The following is a 16512-nucleotide window of genomic DNA, read 5'->3' on the forward strand; positions in this document are numbered from 1 at the left end:
TATTCGTGTGCCTCCTGAAGTGGGGGGTGGACCCCCGTCCTCACTGCCAAATTGTGTGTACTGTTTAGCCTGCCATCTACAGCCACGATGATCACTTTGCCAATTCATATAATTCAATGGGCTCTCACCCGCCAAAATAGATATAATCTGTTTTCACTTGCCCTCGGCACAGAAAATGTTGAGAGTTATATTACGTGTCATATCAAAACACTTAGCAATACAATTCTGCGTTACACTATCGCAGTTTTGCGCTTTACAAATACAAAATAACATAAGTATTACATCAAAACATCTGTTTTTGTTCATAACTAAACTTCTAAAACGGATAAATGCAAGTTATAAAGAGATAATCCCTGGAGGACAGTGTGATTTTTTTTTTTTTAAGGTTTTAGCATTTAGCAAACCTCGCTTGTGCTTTTCAGCTTCCTTAATCGTGAATGGTTTTGGCGCCTGGAAAACCTTGGCATAGTTTGGGCAGTGCCTTTCAGAGAGGCAAACTTCAACATAATCACAGAACAGCTGGCATTTTAGATCTCGGGTCAACTGTAAACTATACACGTTTTATCAAATTGTTTAAATAAAGATTGATGTTTTCAATAAAGATACAAAAAAAATGTTTCATCTCCCCGGCCTACTTGGGGAGGAGTCAATGTCTTGGTGGAGGAGGAGTAGAGAGCAGGTCTGGCAACAGAGTGTCTGTGGGGCGCGCGCGCAGTACGACGCCTGTCTCTGTCAGGGGAGAGGTCCGCCCACGAACTGTGCTGGCTGGGACTAGACCCTAGTTGGGGAGAGTGCCCCCTGCAGCGGCGAAGGCCTGGATCTGCCTAACCTGGGAACTGGTTGCAAGGATCTAGTAGGAGGAGATGCCAGCATCACTGCAGGATATAGAAGTCGATGCCAGGTGAGTAGCGGGCCGGTCGCCTCGGCTGGTGACTGAGGTATTGGGAGGATGAGGGTAGGGCTACATCCCCTAAGGTTGTTGTTGCTGGAGGTTATCGGGGCTGAACAAAGCCATTTCCATAAATGCCAAGTCGAGCCGTGTGAGATTGGGGACCTCTGCGGGTTGGTCCGTCCTCAGCTGCGGCCTGCAGCGGCTGCAATTTCTCTTTCCTTGCCGTTCTCTCTTCAGTCATATCCACTCATTGCGGTTGGCGCTGCCTTTTCTCTTCGGGATGGGAATGTACATGATGCTAATTAGAGCATTTGCACTTACTTGTTCAGTTAACATCCCATGTTAACCTCTGATTCCCGATCACAGAGTTACTAGCATATGTGAATTCAGTCTAGAAAATGCCAGATCACACCGTAGGGAGAGCTAAACATGTGATGTAATTGAAATCAGAATCAAACAAGTGTGAACAACACACCAGTGCTGCTTTGCTTGCGCTTGTGAATGCTTCTCCATTTCCTAATTTACGACTTCACATTTTACTGTCTCAGATCTGTGATTCATTTTCCAAAAACCTTTATTAAGGGATAGACGAATACATAGTTGCTTAAGCAATATATGGGTGCTTGGCCCAATAACTTTCCCCATGACAGCACTTTGTTGAACATCACTTTCTACTGCAACAAGGCTGACCTAACAAGTAGCTTTCTTTCTTACACTATGGACATTTTCTCATTGTTTGTGATCTTCTATCTGCTCCTTTGTGTTTTAATTCTGGTTTCATGTGTGCGTTCTTGCATTGTCATTTGTCGCTGTCTCTTACCTGTATCCTCGTTCCCTTTTCACCAAACCCCCTCTTCGGAGCGGTTTTCCACTGCAAAGCAAGCTGGCACGTCACAAACCTTAAAATAACATAAGGAGGAATGCAAAATACTGTACTGGCGAGAGTTGATATCTATCGCTGTTTGGCCTTCGAGCCATGCAGTGTGGCTTTTATTGGAAGGGATTATTGGGGAACACATTTTGAGAGTGCGTAGGAGTTATCCCGTCCATGGTTTACGCCATGAACTAGGTTTGTTATCCTTGCAAAAGATTGTATTATGGGGAAAAAACTGTCTATGTATAGGAAATGACTCCACGCTTAGGAACATTCCTTGTTTTATGTCTTAAAAGACGCATTGTTTTTTTTAAGGATGAATTTGCGAACAAATGGGAGAGTGAATGTTTGCATATAGTTTCTGGTGTGGTCATGGATGTAGATATATTGCTTAATTACCCAGGGTAAGGGAAAAGACAAATGCTGTGCAATTGTTTGGATTCGCACAGTGTAATATTGTGAAGGATATAAGGTATTTGAGAATTTAAGAGGGGGAAATTAAAGCTTTGAATTGTGTCCCACGTTATCTTAGGAAATATCCCAGCCCTGAGTCTAGGAGTATATTCTTGAGATTTTGTTTTAATATGCCCCCAACTCGGGTTTAAGGTGAGCGAAGAAGAGTGTGGCTGCAGATTTTGCCAGGAACAAAAGGAGATGGAAACAATTCCGAGCCCTGATGCCGGAAGAATGGTGGGCGATTTTGATAAGTGGAGAAGAGCCTGCCTTAACATTTGCAGTGGTTAGATTTTTGAAACAACTGAATTTATGACTGACTAGGTGAATTTAAAATGGTAAAAGGTATTATAAGATTAATCTGTTTTATTTAATTGCCCATGGTTTACATAGAAAACCTTTTGAAATAAAATTAGCGATTAATTGATAAAAATAAGAATACACAAATAGAAATTCAATCACTCAATTTAAAATCAATTCCACATATTTTAAAAGTGCTATATCTAATTTCATTACTATTTAAAATCCTTATCCAAAACATTTCAGTATTTAGAAAAAGATTAATTTAAAACAAATCAAGCAAGTTTAAAGACTCTGCACTTTAGAGCAGTGCACACAATTACAAGATAGTGCAATGTTTCAACATCTTTGGCACAATATCTACAACAGCGTAAATTCCTTGGGACATTTTCGCTTGCTCCAAAGACTTCTCCAGTTGAAAATAAATTCAGTTTAAAACGCATCATCAAATATCTGTGGGGTCTCGGGATGTTTTAGCAAGTAAAAGGGAAATGCATTATTTCATGCTTGAGATGATAGAAAAGGTGATCATTTATTGCCGAGGCCCGGTTGTTTATCCAGAGAACCTTTAAGCTCATCATAAGAGATGTTGTATACAGCTGATAAATCCGTAATTTTATGTTTCCACTCGAGTAGAGCTTTACATGAGTTCTGATCGAACTCAACCTTTAGGGCAAAAAAGGCACAATTTTCAGGAGGTAATAAGAGATTTTTACATAGTTGCATTTTTGTTCCAACCTGCTTGGGCTCGTAGGGAGATCAGACCAACCTTCTGCCTTAGAACTGAAATGGGAATTCCTTGGGGTATGAGTAGAATCCTCTTCCATATTAGGGATTCGACCGTATCCCATAAATTGTGGAGCAAGCCTGTTTCGACTCCATATAAAAGGCGAGGAACTGTTTTTTGATGATAGTACTTTGTAACAGGAATAGCCAAAAAGCGACCATGTCTATTTTATATTGTTGATGTAGTTGTTCTGTGGATGCTATCAATTATTTTTGTGATTTGGAATTCTGTAATGTGAAATATTTGAATGATGAATAGTTTTTTGGTTGTTTTACTTTGCAAAAGATTTGCACATCGCAAGTCAGAACAGATAATAATAAAAAACAATGTATTGCCATCCCTTTCCCATTGAGGCCTTCCTCAGCCCCGTTGCCCAGTGCCCACGTACCTGCCATTGAACAGTGGACCTCATTACATGTGTGTGCCCCTTCACTGACATGACCCGTCGTATATCTGCTGCTTCCTCTATCCTTCAGTACTAGTACACCGCCAACAGCAGTGTGAACTGGACTCATAATAATTCCTTTGCAGGCTCTTCTATTTTTCTGTAGTGAGGTTAGGTACATATTAAATATGTTGCATGCATTTGATGTTCTGTTTGATAATTTATTCTATTGAATACAAACTTTGCTGGCTCGATATGTCCCTATTTGCAACCTTGCCTGTCTGCCCTCACTGTTGATTGTATCCGTTAGTGTCACCTTGACCTCCTTGCTGGCCCCCTCCGCTTGCATTTTCCTCTACTCAACTTCGTCAGTGCATGTTCTCTCCCCCATCCAGACTCCACCAAGCCTGCCCTCTCAAGCGTATCATGTCCCCTGGAATACCATGATTCTCGTGTACCACTTACACGGGAGAAATACGTTTCAAGAGCAATCACAACCAACCTATGTACTGCAGGGTAGAAAGACATGATTATTTGGAAGGTGTAGTTGGAAAAAGGTATAGTTTCTACTTGTTGTGTGAAGGGCCAGTGAGACCTTACCATATGCAAGACTTTGACTGCTTGATAAGAGACAAGTGTGAATTGAGACTGAGAAACCGAATGATCATAAAAACCACGGTTGCAGGTTCTGTAGAGAGAACAGCAGAGCTAATAGGAGCAAGTCCAATTTATAAAAATTGGCTTTGGTCATATACATTTGGGAAGTTTATTAGACAGAATCAAGAGCTACTACTAAGATGCAGACGGCATAGTGTCTGGTGGATTCTGACAGCAGACTTATCTGGTGGATTCTGAATGGGTTGAAGGGATAACAGAGATCCCTGCATAACATTGGGATTTGTGGAGATAGCTGGTTATCCCACTTTTTGAGTATATTTGCCACACATAAGACATTGTCTCTGGTCAATTCTAGGGAAGCAAATAAGTGGACGTACCCGTGGGGTCTGCAGGATATTAAGGACCAAATTATGAAACTGAATAATTCATGGGCATTCGGCCCAGATGGTATATCAAATCTAGTAGTGAAAAATTATCCAGATCTATAGGCTGATATTCTGTATTCCCCCTTTCTAGAAATAGTCGAATTCAATAAACTTCCAGTGTTCTGGCAGTCAGCAGTAGTACCAATCTATAAGATGGGTCCTCGAAATGAGCCAAATAGCTATCGCCGTCATTGATTCCAATTGGAAAGATCTTTGCCTCACTTACTTTAAAAGATCTGACGGATTGGGCAGAGAAGCACCATATCTATGATGTGAGGCAAACCTGCTTCAGAAAAGGGTCTGGATCCCTTTTGAATGGCTTGCTTTTCACTTTACTGACTAAAAAGGCCCTCTGTGAAAGACATGCCGATTTTTGTGGCCTGCCTTGATATGTCTGCTGCTTTTGATGAAGTTGATCGGCAGCGTCTATGGCACAGACTCCAATTTATGGGTATTCCCAAAGGCCTTCTAAATATGATTACATAGCTATATCAACACAGTCGAATAAGTGTCAGGTGAAATGCGGCTGGAGCTCTCACAAAGAAAATCAATGTTGGGGTAGGAGTAAGACAGGGATGTGTACCTGCCCCTGCCCTAGTCAATTTATATATTTCTGACATTGCAATGGCATTCGGTACACTTATTACTTTGCCCCTGCGTCTGGGCTTTTTGACAGTTGGGTGGCTCTTATATGCAGATGATATCATTCTTTTTTTGATCAAACCCAAATTGGTGTACAAAGATCCCTAGATGCTGTGGGTAAATATGCCAAAGAGAATTTCCTGGAGATTAATTCTAGTAAAAAAGAAAAGCTTTTAAGTAATTATGTATGGAGTATAAACATTTTGTGAATTTCGGAAGTAGTGTCGGTAGTATCTGTTGGTTACACATTTGCAACAAAATGTGTTATTTCTTCTGTTGAGAAAATGGCTATTGTGACATCGGAGGCCATGATTATACAAATGAAATTAATTCTTGTGAGATTTTTTTGCTTCCCCATGTTGCCTCTACTTCGCTTTTACAAACAGAAAGTCGTACCAAACTAATGTATGGACTAAAACTGCTACATCCAAACAAATATTTAGAGATGGTTCGAGGTTATGAAAGGACGTCTATGGAGGTTTGTTCTAGGACTATCGAGTGATTCGCTGGTATGGAGTTTGCATTTTAAAATCAAGATGGAGAGAAAATGTTGTCTTTTTAATATGTTGGGAGGAGTATATCTAGAGAATCGCGATGTACATGTAGAAGATTGTGTTCAATCATGTGAAGGAAGCTTCCATTGAACAGGAGCTTGGCCAACTTTAACAAAAAAAAAAAGAATAAGGAGAATGGAATAACGTTACTACTTGGGATTCAATCCAGAAATATATATTTATATAAGGAGTATGTTAATGTTAATGTTAAAGGTCATTTGTACCGCGCACTATCACCACCGGAGTGGTCCCCTGGCGCTCTGGCGGCTCTGAAAGAGGGAGGGAGGGGTGGGTTAGTGGGTGGAGGCTGGAAAAGTGCAAGATTGCAGTGATGTGCTGTTGGCAGCCTCAGCCCGGTGGTTCCGTCGGCTGGGCCTGGGGTGTATGCGGCCGGTAGTCGTCGTGTGCTGATGTGCGAGTCTATGTGTGTTTTTGTTTTGTTGTTGCAGTGTAGTGAAGTTCGTGCGGTTTGCTGTGCTGGAGGTTTGTGGTTGCGTTTGGTTTGGAGTTTGAGAGGTGTATGCAGAGAAGGAAGTTGTTAGTGGTATTGGTTAGTTGGCATCTCTATCCTGGATTGAGCCGGTTGGGCTCGTGTAATCTTACACGACGGGATGCTTGTACACCCTGTGCCTCAGGAGGTACGTGCTCGTTTTTTTTTTTTTCTCCATTCAAGGCCGTTTGAGGATTTAGCTGTCCCCTCCGCCCGCTCCCTTAATAACTTTGCATGCTCCTCACCCCCCCACATGACTAGCGCAGCTGCTAGTGTCCATACTTCCGTTTGTGTGGTGATTAGTTGTGTCTTGTCCGTTCCACAGCTCGTGGTACCTAGTTGTGGCTGTACGGGTGATGGGGGATGGTGAGGGTTGGCTGGAGTCGTTGCCTCCGTCTCCCTGGGTCTCGCAGGTGGACCCCTGTGTCAAGGTACTTTTTGTTGAGTCATTTGTCTTATTGTTTCGGTTTTAGTCTCTGGTTTTGAAGAGCCAGGTTTTTAGTAATTTTCTGAATTTGAGGTGATCTTTGGTGTTCCTTATTATTTTTGGGATGCTGTTCCAGGTTTTCGCGGCTAGGTGGTAGAAAGCGGTTCCTCCGAGTTTCTTCTTGATGTAAGGTTTTTGTTCCAGTCGGATTTCATTGGTTGACCTGAGCGGTCTCGTTGGCTTGTAGATTGTTACTTTCTTTTGTAGGAATTCTGCTCCTTGTCCGCTGATTGTTTTGAAGATGATGCGCTGTTTTACTGGGAGCCAGTGTAGTGTTTTTAGGGCCGGGGTGATGTGGTCTCTTCTGGATAGTTTGAGGAGTAGTCTGGCTGCTGTGTTTTGGATCCTTTGTAGCTTCTTCAGTAGGTATTCCGGTATACCGAGGTAGAGGCTGTTTGCATAGTCGATGCTTGACATGATGAGGCCGACGATGGTGAGTGTTTTGTGTGTGAAGGAGAGGAATATTTTTCTTGCCGTGTGGAGGAGGAAGAAGCATTTCTTGACTGTTGCGTTTATTTGCGGTTCTAAGGTTAGGGTGTTGTCCATCAGGACTCCCAGATTTTTTACTACCTTAGATGGTGATGGTGCAGATCCCATTTCCGTTGGCCACGGGATGGCGGTTTCCTTTTGTTGGTTTTTGGATATGATCATGATTTGTGGAGAATTCAGTAAGTCTGTCTGATTCCCCTAGTGTATTTGATTAGTCTCTGTTGCAAAAATTCAGCATTTGCTTTTATTTTTTTTAAAGGTCTAGGTTAAACTGTTCACCATTGATGTTTTAGGACCCTAGGAATGTGCTTGCCTATGAGCAGTGGACCTAGAGACTGTGTCAGATACAGGACACAGAAACTGTTATGGGTTCTAAATTGTAAAGTACTGAATAACTTACATTCATATTTAAAAAAATAACACATTTCTACACACAACCGGCTATGCACTCTAAATGTTTGTGGGCATGGACGATGAGGGGAGACTCGTTGGCACTCTCGATTGCGTTAATTAATTTTATAAATGTTTTTAATCTTGTAGGTGATTATATGTGCACTTACAAAGGAACTTTTAAGTTTATCTGTATACCATTTTTGCTATAGATGTATGTAAAGGTTCTAACTGCAAGCTGTAAGCACTCCGAGATCCTAATTTTAAAATCGTTTATATGGATTTGCTATGTATACACCTTGTATGTATGAATTGACTGTAACAGTTGTTGAGTAATTTTAATAATTCTTAATTGAGTGATTCTATTCTTTTAATTGTGAATGTTATCAAGTGCTACTGTGATGCCATGTTCTTCTCTTTCAATATTTCATAGTTATGTGGAAGGTTTACTATGTAACCAAATAACACAAAAAAGATGTGGCATTCAAACAACATTTACATTGCCCTCCACACCACTACTCCTCGCCTCCCACCAATGAATCAGACACCCTTCTTCCACCATGTACCATTCAGTCACATTCACGCCTTGCACTTGGGTGTTCTACTCCATTGTCCCACAAACACACGCACTCAAACTGCAGTACAGAAAAACCTCACAAAACCAAAGCCTCTCCGTCTGCAATAAACTCTTCCACATTTCACTTCTCCTTCCTCCCACCTGCTGGTCTCTTGGTCCATCACCTCCTATGACCTCACCCGGACAACCCACACTTCCTGTTCTGATTTGGCCAGCTTTCCCTAGTGAATCCTGTTATATCTCCCCCAGCCAGGATGTGTATGTGCGTAGGGAAGACCTTAAATAGGTGGTAAGCCCTGTCCACTGTCCCTGCACAGATTGGCCACTTACAGATAATGGCAGTGTTGGAGGTTTGCTGTTTGCGTTTTGGTAAGTCTGTTTGGGATGAGTGGTCACGTGTTCCCTCGTTGTCCCTGTCGGTCTAGGGTTCCAGCTGGGCCATGGATTCTGCCTGGGATTGGCTTTCTCGATTTGTGGCAGTGTTTTCCCATAATATGGGTTCCTTGAAACATAACATGTTCTCATCTTCTGGAGGGGTCTTCGTCATCTCATTAGGCCTCACCTTGGCATTTCTGGTCTCCTTCTTTCGCCTGTTCGTGTGGGATTATGCGTGCTCAGCCTTCAGGTTGGGAAAGTACAGTGCTGGTTAGTTCCCCAGATTCCTTAGCAAAGTTTCTGGGTTGGTTTCTCAAGCGGTTTATATTTTTGCGTAATTTGCACCGTCTCTGCTATTTTGCACATGGAAATTTGGACAATTAGATGGTTCTCTATATTGATTTGTAGATTAGATGGTTTGAGGCTTAGCATAAGCTATATGTATGATGTTTACATGAAAATTAAATAAAATAGAAGTTTGAATGTAAACATTTTTGTATGCTGGAATTATGCTACACTAAACCATATATGTATTTGATGTTTTTATATTAGAACATGTTTAATAAAATGGAAAAAGTTTACGACAAAACAATTTTGGTTTTATCTTCCATACTGTTCCCCCAATCCCTGTCTTTCCGCATTGAATTCCTCTATCTTTCAAGAAATAAGTAATTGAGTAATTTTGTTCCATGTAACATCATCCCAGGCTTGTATTGGATAGTTCTAACCCCAGATGCCAACAAAGGGGATTCCCACCTTTTTAGATTGGATATTTTGTTGTGTGGGAGCTTTAGTTTTTTAAAATTTTTATTTATTTATTTTTATTTTTTACCCTCTCTTTATTAGAGGAACATTGCACAAAGCTAGGGCAACAGGTTAGTACTTGTTGGGTCTCACAAGATGACCGCATCAGATTCAGTGTCTTTCAGTGAGGAACAATTAGCAGAAGCTATAGAAGCTCTCTCCTTTTTTGATAAGTTACAAGTAGATAATGTTACAGGTGACTATTTGAACATCACAAGCGCTAGTATTCTGAGACTGAAGAAAAAGAAATTCAGGACGGAGATGCATAGTCGTCTCCTTACTGAATACTTGGAAAAAGAATATTATTCTGTTAGGCTTGCTCGTTCGTAATGAGCCATGTCTTTTTGTAGAGGATGAAGTGTAAGAGCTCCTTTTCAGGATTAGCGACTAAATGTAGTAGAGTTTGGCTGCTTCTCACAATTAATACAGCACTGAAGAAAAGTGGCTTAATAGAAGAAGAAATTTAGAAAGCAGAACTGGCCTTTGCTACTGACACGACTATTCTAAATATTAAAGATAAGCTGGAAATAATCGAAAAACAGGTCAATGAATTCATTAAAAGTACTACTATTAAAACATTTGAAAAATTGGTAAAAGATCTAAAAATGTTCTCTAAAGAGGGAGCTTATCGCTATCTGAGTGCGGAATATCAAGGCCCTATTCACTGCAAAGATCCAGACAGACACTAGGCCTATCTACATGTGGAGAAAGAGTAACTTTCTCTTATACACCATCAGATGATGTGGACAATTCCCATAGAGGGATGAGAGGCTATCGACAGAATTTCAGATCACGAAACAGAGGATATCCTCGAGGAAGGAGGGGGTCATCAACATTTTAAACAACAATATGCTCCATATGGTTATTCCCAAATGTTTGCACCTCAAGGGCAACCACAGCCTTATCCACCTCAAAAACGTCCCCCCCCCTTAAGATCAAGCTTCCCCATCTTTTCAAAACGTGCAGGCGGGCATACAGACGATAGAGACTCCGTCTGCGTTTTACATTTCCAATAAGGTTCTAACTACAGAAGAAGTGTCTATTCTGGAGAAAGGTTTCTCATTTATACCCACGAGGAATCCAAACTGTATGGAAGTTGAAATTGAGCTATGCTCTTTTTTCCGAAAAATACAACTCAAACATATCTTTGGAACAGAAAATGCAGGTATACAACAGAATGAAACTAATACCCCTTGTAAACCTAAATCTTTATTTACTCCCACTTGCCAAATGATCTCTAAAGAGACTGCACCCTTTTCGAAAAAGCTGTTTTGCAGAACTTCAACCAAATCTACGATGTAAAAAAATAGAGATAATATATACAATTGTAGTTATAACTTCTCTAAAGCTGACTGGCAAGTCCTAAAAACCTTAAAAGAAGACCAATCTGTTGTAATTAAAAAAGCAGATAAGTGAGGAGGAGTAGTAGTGTGGGATACTACAAAATAAAAGCAAGAAATCATGAGACAATTGGATAATGTAGAATGCTATGTAAAACTAAGAGGAGACCCCACTCAAACTTTACTAAGAGACATTTCTAGACTCTGGACAATAGCAATGGAAAAAGATATCCTAACCAAAAAAGAATTAGCTTTCTTGACTCCATCTAAAATTATTATTTTTTTTCTTTTTTTTAAAATATATTTTGCCTAAAGTACATAGACTCCAAAAATCCCCCGGGCAGACCAATTGTCTCACTCTGCGGATCTATTTTGGGACCAATTGGGCAATATTTAGACTTCTTCCGCAAACCGCTAGCTAAACAGACCATGACTTATTTGGCAGATACCACAGACGTCATTAGGGAAATAGAATACTTACCCCATGACTCTGGTTCAGATATCCTCATCACGTTAGATGTGGAATCTTTTATATTCTAATATTCTCCAGATGGAATCCCTTATGGTTATGAATAACCTTATAGAAAGAAGAGAATATACAGGTAAAGTCCCTAGTAGTTTTCTGGTTGAACTATTAGAGATGGCACTTAACAGGAACTTTTTTTAGTTTCAAGAATTCCTACTATACGCAAAAAAAGGTACGGCGATGGGGGCAGCTTTCGCCCCCAATTATGCCACATTATACATGTGAAACTATAAGGAGTCTAATATAATGACTGATACAAACCCTTTTAGAGAAGCTCTCAAGTTCTACAAAAGATACATTGACGACATTCTCATAGTGTGGGATAGTAAAAAAGGCGACCATTATATGTTTCTCCAGTGGATTAATAATCTCAATCCCAATTTGCATTTCACGATGCAATTTAACAGTAAGCAAATTCCATTTTTGGATCTGCTAATTAAGGAAGATTAGGGATGACTATTAGTGGATCTATATAGAAAGGATTCATATAGAAATACTATCCTGCATTATAGCAGCTTTCATTCTTGGGTGTTACAGTCTAATATTCCTTACGGACAGGGTTTGAGAGCGAGACGTAACTGCTCAAAAGTGGAAGATTTTGCTATACAATCAAGGACCGGGGCTATCCTACCAAATTAGTGAGACAATCTAAAGAAAGAGCACAACACCTACATAGAGAAAAACTATTGAATATAAAAACTAAGAATGAACGTCGGTCTTGCACTGATTTATAATACTTAGCACAATAAAATGAGGAAAGTTTTATCGAAACACTGTCACCTATTACAACTGAACATTCCAACTTTTTAAAAAAACCATGTACGCCTTAAAAAAAGGTAGAAATCTAAAAGAATGAGTTTCAAAAGCAGATAAGAGCTGTATACAAGAAAAACAACCTAAAATTGTCAATATGTGGGGGATGCCTCCCATTACAGGTCATTACCCTTGTGGAGGATGTTGTAATTGTGGCTCTACCTCAGCGTGCACAAGTATTAATATCAACAATAGGAATTGGCTGTTGAAAAACCATACGACATGAAATAGTAACAATGTTATCTATGAGATAACATGCCTGTGTGAAAAGACTTACATAGGCAAAACATCCCGTGCAGTGAAGCTGAGAATAACAGAGCACAAATCCAAAATAAGGAACAAACAGATGAGTGCACCACTAGCTATGTATTACATTGAGTTAAATCACAGTTGTGATGACTTGAAATGGTGGGCTTTAGAAAAAATCTGGGGTACAGATAAAGCAAATACCACAGTAAAATTGTCACAAAGAGAACAATGGTGGTTCTAGCACACCCAAAGCTACGTAAATGGGCTTAATCTGAAAGAGGAATGGAATCAATGCATTAGGTAGTCTTTTTGGTGATTACCCACCCTATGCAGCACTATTTGGTTGAAGCAAAATGAATTGTATATGCACTTCAGTGCTATTTGATTCTGCAAGGCAATATAACAAAATATGTTTTTCAATTAGACCTGCATTTTACAATAAAATTAACTGTTTTCCACTATTTGGAAGTTCCAGTTGAGAAGGAGTCCTAATGTTAACAATATAACTTCATGTCCACCTTACTTTAAACAATACTGTAGGGAGTGGAACAAAACATCCTGCCGTTGTTAACGATATGACATATATGGTCACTCTTTACTTAAGGTGTTTGACACATTTAGTGAAAACATTTGCAAATAACACCTCTTCTACTATTCAAGAATAGGTTTTTCATTCTTTTACATCTTTAAAGACAGAAACTTTTGCCATTCTATTATTTCAGTAGTAGTTAACTGCAAACGGACGGATTTTTCAGTCCTTTCTATGACTAATTTGTATCGCATACATAGAATGAAACCAGAAGTCCTGTTTCTATTGCTAATGCGAATATGCCGATGGTTGTTAAACACGCGTAGTGCTCGAGCGTTTGCTTATAAACAAAATAGGGAAGTTTCCGATAGATTGGAGTCGCAGGAATCCTTTAGTTACTCTAAGGTAAGAGAGGCTTTAAGTACAATGAAAATATCAAGAGGATGCCATTTTTTTTAACCTTGCATTACGAACCACTCAGGAGTGGCAGAACGCGAGAATACTGCTAATAAGCTCTTGCTGCATTTATTTAAGTAAAGGGAGTCTCTTTATCCCTGCAGGACATATCGCACTTGCTACATGAGGACTGCTGAGGCTGCTCCTTAGGAGTAGGAACAACAAAAAGGCCTGTGCGGTCTAATGCAATTTCTACGAGGAGCTGCATTTCTATATGGAATCTAAACACAAGATTCCTGCTGAATACTAAGGTATGCATAAATAGTGGACGCGCTACAAATTTCTTGTTTTTTTGCCCCGTAGCAATTTATATTGTCATTGGACGGTTGGAGACAGATCAAAATTAACGAAGATCTGCCCAAATGTTTGAGTAGAGCAAGAAATAGGTAATTGGCTCCTCCTCATTTAAAATGATAGAATGCATTTTTTAGTTGGAGAGGACAGGAGTTTGAGATACAGTGGTATGGTATTTTAATAATATTGTGTTTTTATTTTGTTTTGCGTAACTTCTAAAGTCGCAATTCAGAACTAATATGCGGACATTTACAAACTCAAGAAGACGAATATCAGCGCCCACTAGAGGAAAGCTAGATGATACATCATCGAAACTAGATGATGAGGGAAGTCTGACAAAATATAGAGAGGAACTTAGACACCTCTAGTTGACTATTTAATAAGGGGCAGGCCCTGGGGGTTCTACTTCTTTTAGTAGGGAACTGAAGTCTATATTTAAGACAGGCGTTTAATATTTTTGCGTAATTTGCACCGCCTGCGCTGTTTTGCACATGGAAATTTTGCTCTGTTGATTGAAGATTAGATGGTTTGAGGCTTAACATAAGATAGATTATGATGTTTACATGAAAATGAAATGGAAGTTTGAATGTAAAAATGTTTGTATGCTGGAATTATGCTCCACTAAACCATATATGTATTTGATGTTTTTATATTGGAACATGTTTAATAAAATTGATTTTTTTTTTTTTGGGATAAAATAAGTTTGGTTTTATCTGCCATACACTGTTCCCCAACCCATGTCTTTCTGCATTGAATTCCTCTATCTTTCAAGAAATAAGTAATTGAGTAATTTTGTTCCGTGTGGCATCATCCCAGGCTCGTATTCACTAGCTCGCTCACAGCCATTGGGTAGGTGTGCCCCAGATGGCTTGGGCTGCTCTGCTGTTCCCTCTTGTGGTCCTAGTCTCCAGACAGATGTCCCCTGTTCTTCGCAAGGTGCTGTGCCCTCAGAGGTTGATCATTTAGGTTGTAGGCCCCTCGTCTGCGATTTTTTGCGTGTGTCACAACACGCTGGTCCCTATGACAACGCTGGCTCTGGGGAAACCGATCCATCCACATTGTGCATGGTATCCGCCTCATGAGTGTGCCACTACGTTCTGACCGCTGCAGTCTAATCTTCCCCAAAGATGGCCGCCATTGGTGTTCGGATTTAAAAGCAACACGAATCATACCACAACCCTCTTGCTACCTTAGCACCCGGGTAAGACGCAGTTCCCTGCTTCCTTAATCTTGTCTCCTCTTCCATCATTGCTCCCTTCAACCTCTCTTCTGTCCCACTTGTCCTCCTTCATTTTTTTCCTTGCGGCTCGCAGCGCTCTTTGCTTTCCTTGTTGGCGTTTTCGCGGCTCGCTGCGTTTCCACTTGCTGGCCTAGTTATTCATTGCTAATGCGGCTTCTTGGTTCTCTCTGGTGGTTTACTCTTGTGTCGAGCTCCTGCAAGATTCTTTTCCCGCATTGGGACTTCTACCTCCTGGGTCCTGCCTTCGTGTGCAATCCTTCACTGCCTCACATTGCTGCTGTACTCTTCAGCCTGGATTCCAAGTTGTCCAGGAGAGCTATTTGAATTGGACTTGTTGGAATCTCCGCCCCACTCTTCTGGACTCAATTCTCATTGAGGGTTTTTATTCGAGGGTTTTTATTCTGTTCGGCTTTGCCCTCTGATATTGCAGGACACATCCGACCTTGTCTCCCCTGTGTCCTACTTGTTTGGTAACAGAGGAGGTCATAGTGGCGGCCGGGGAGGATGGGCCCTATCTCTTCAAGGATCGCCTGAGGGACAATTCTAAGACCAAATAAAGGAAAGGAAAGAAAAGAAGACGTCCCAGAAAGACTCCAGTTCTTCTGTTTCAGATGAGAGATTTGAGGGCTCGCAACGCCAACAGAACTAAACAAACATGGCTCAAATGCAGGAGCTGATAAATGCTGTTCAGGGACTATCTACTGAAGTAAAAGCATTGAAGGCTGAAAATGACGTGCTCCCACACAGGATAACGGCGAGGGATGCCGTCCAACCTGATGCCCCAACAGGAATCCTTACCACAGGGAAGTTCAATGGCACTGCAGGAAAACCTAAGGAATACTTGGACGGTACAAGAGTCTATTTCCTGTTTCAGGATCAAACTTTTGCTTTTGACCAAGCCAAGATAGGCTTTATGGTCACAAATATGACTGGGAACGCTTTGGCTTGGGCCGCTCCGCTGGTCATATCCGGCAGTCCTGTGACTGCTACTTACCAAGCCTTTGTTAAAGCATGTTCGAAAGGCAGGAATTGACATTCCATGCCTATGAATCCTTACTGGATGTCGGGCAAGGGTCACAAAAGGTCTTAGCTTTTGTGACCCTATTTAAGAAGCTGGCTGAGGAAGCTGGGTGGCCTGAGTCAGCACAATACACTATATTTTGTAGGGGACTGTCCAAAGACATTAATGATGAGTTAGTCCGAGTTCCTCGACCACCGTCCCTAGCCGAGCTAATCTCGGCTGTTCTTCAGATAGAATTTCAACAGCAGGAAAGAAAGGAGGAAAGGAGAAGAACCAGAGGACGACCTTCCATGCCTAGACAAGGCTTACCTCCTCCTCCCAAGGAAGCTCCCCCAGTGGATGAACCCATGCAACTAAATACTACAAGAGGACCCTTGACACCAGCAGAGAGACTACGACAACGTGATCAAGGTCTTTGTGTGCACTGCGGATCCAATCGCCACTTCTTAAGAGAATGTCCAGAGGTTCCTCCTAGAAGGCAGGGAAACTCCAGACCTCGGCC

At 41.0% G+C, this 16512-nt stretch overlaps 1 protein-coding gene across 3 annotated transcripts in view; it reads left to right on the forward strand.

Annotated features, from left to right (window-relative positions):
- Window positions 1-676: 676 nt before the first annotated feature.
- NCOA6 (nuclear receptor coactivator 6) overlaps window positions 677-16512 on the forward strand; it is a 1612994-nt gene continuing 1597158 nt past the window's right edge. For 2 of the 3 annotated variants that reach the window (XM_069652283.1, XM_069652284.1), the window contains exon 1: window positions 677-901. The gene's annotated coding sequence lies outside the window, so the exon portion shown is untranslated. The remainder of the gene's footprint in view (window positions 902-16512) is intronic. The other variant, XM_069652285.1, reaches the window with a different exon arrangement.

Source organism: Ambystoma mexicanum, chromosome 3p (genome assembly GCF_040938575.1).
Source record: "Ambystoma mexicanum isolate Mex_15411 chromosome 3p, UKY_AmexF1_1, whole genome shotgun sequence".
Lineage (NCBI taxonomy): Eukaryota > Metazoa > Chordata > Amphibia > Caudata > Ambystomatidae > Ambystoma > Ambystoma mexicanum.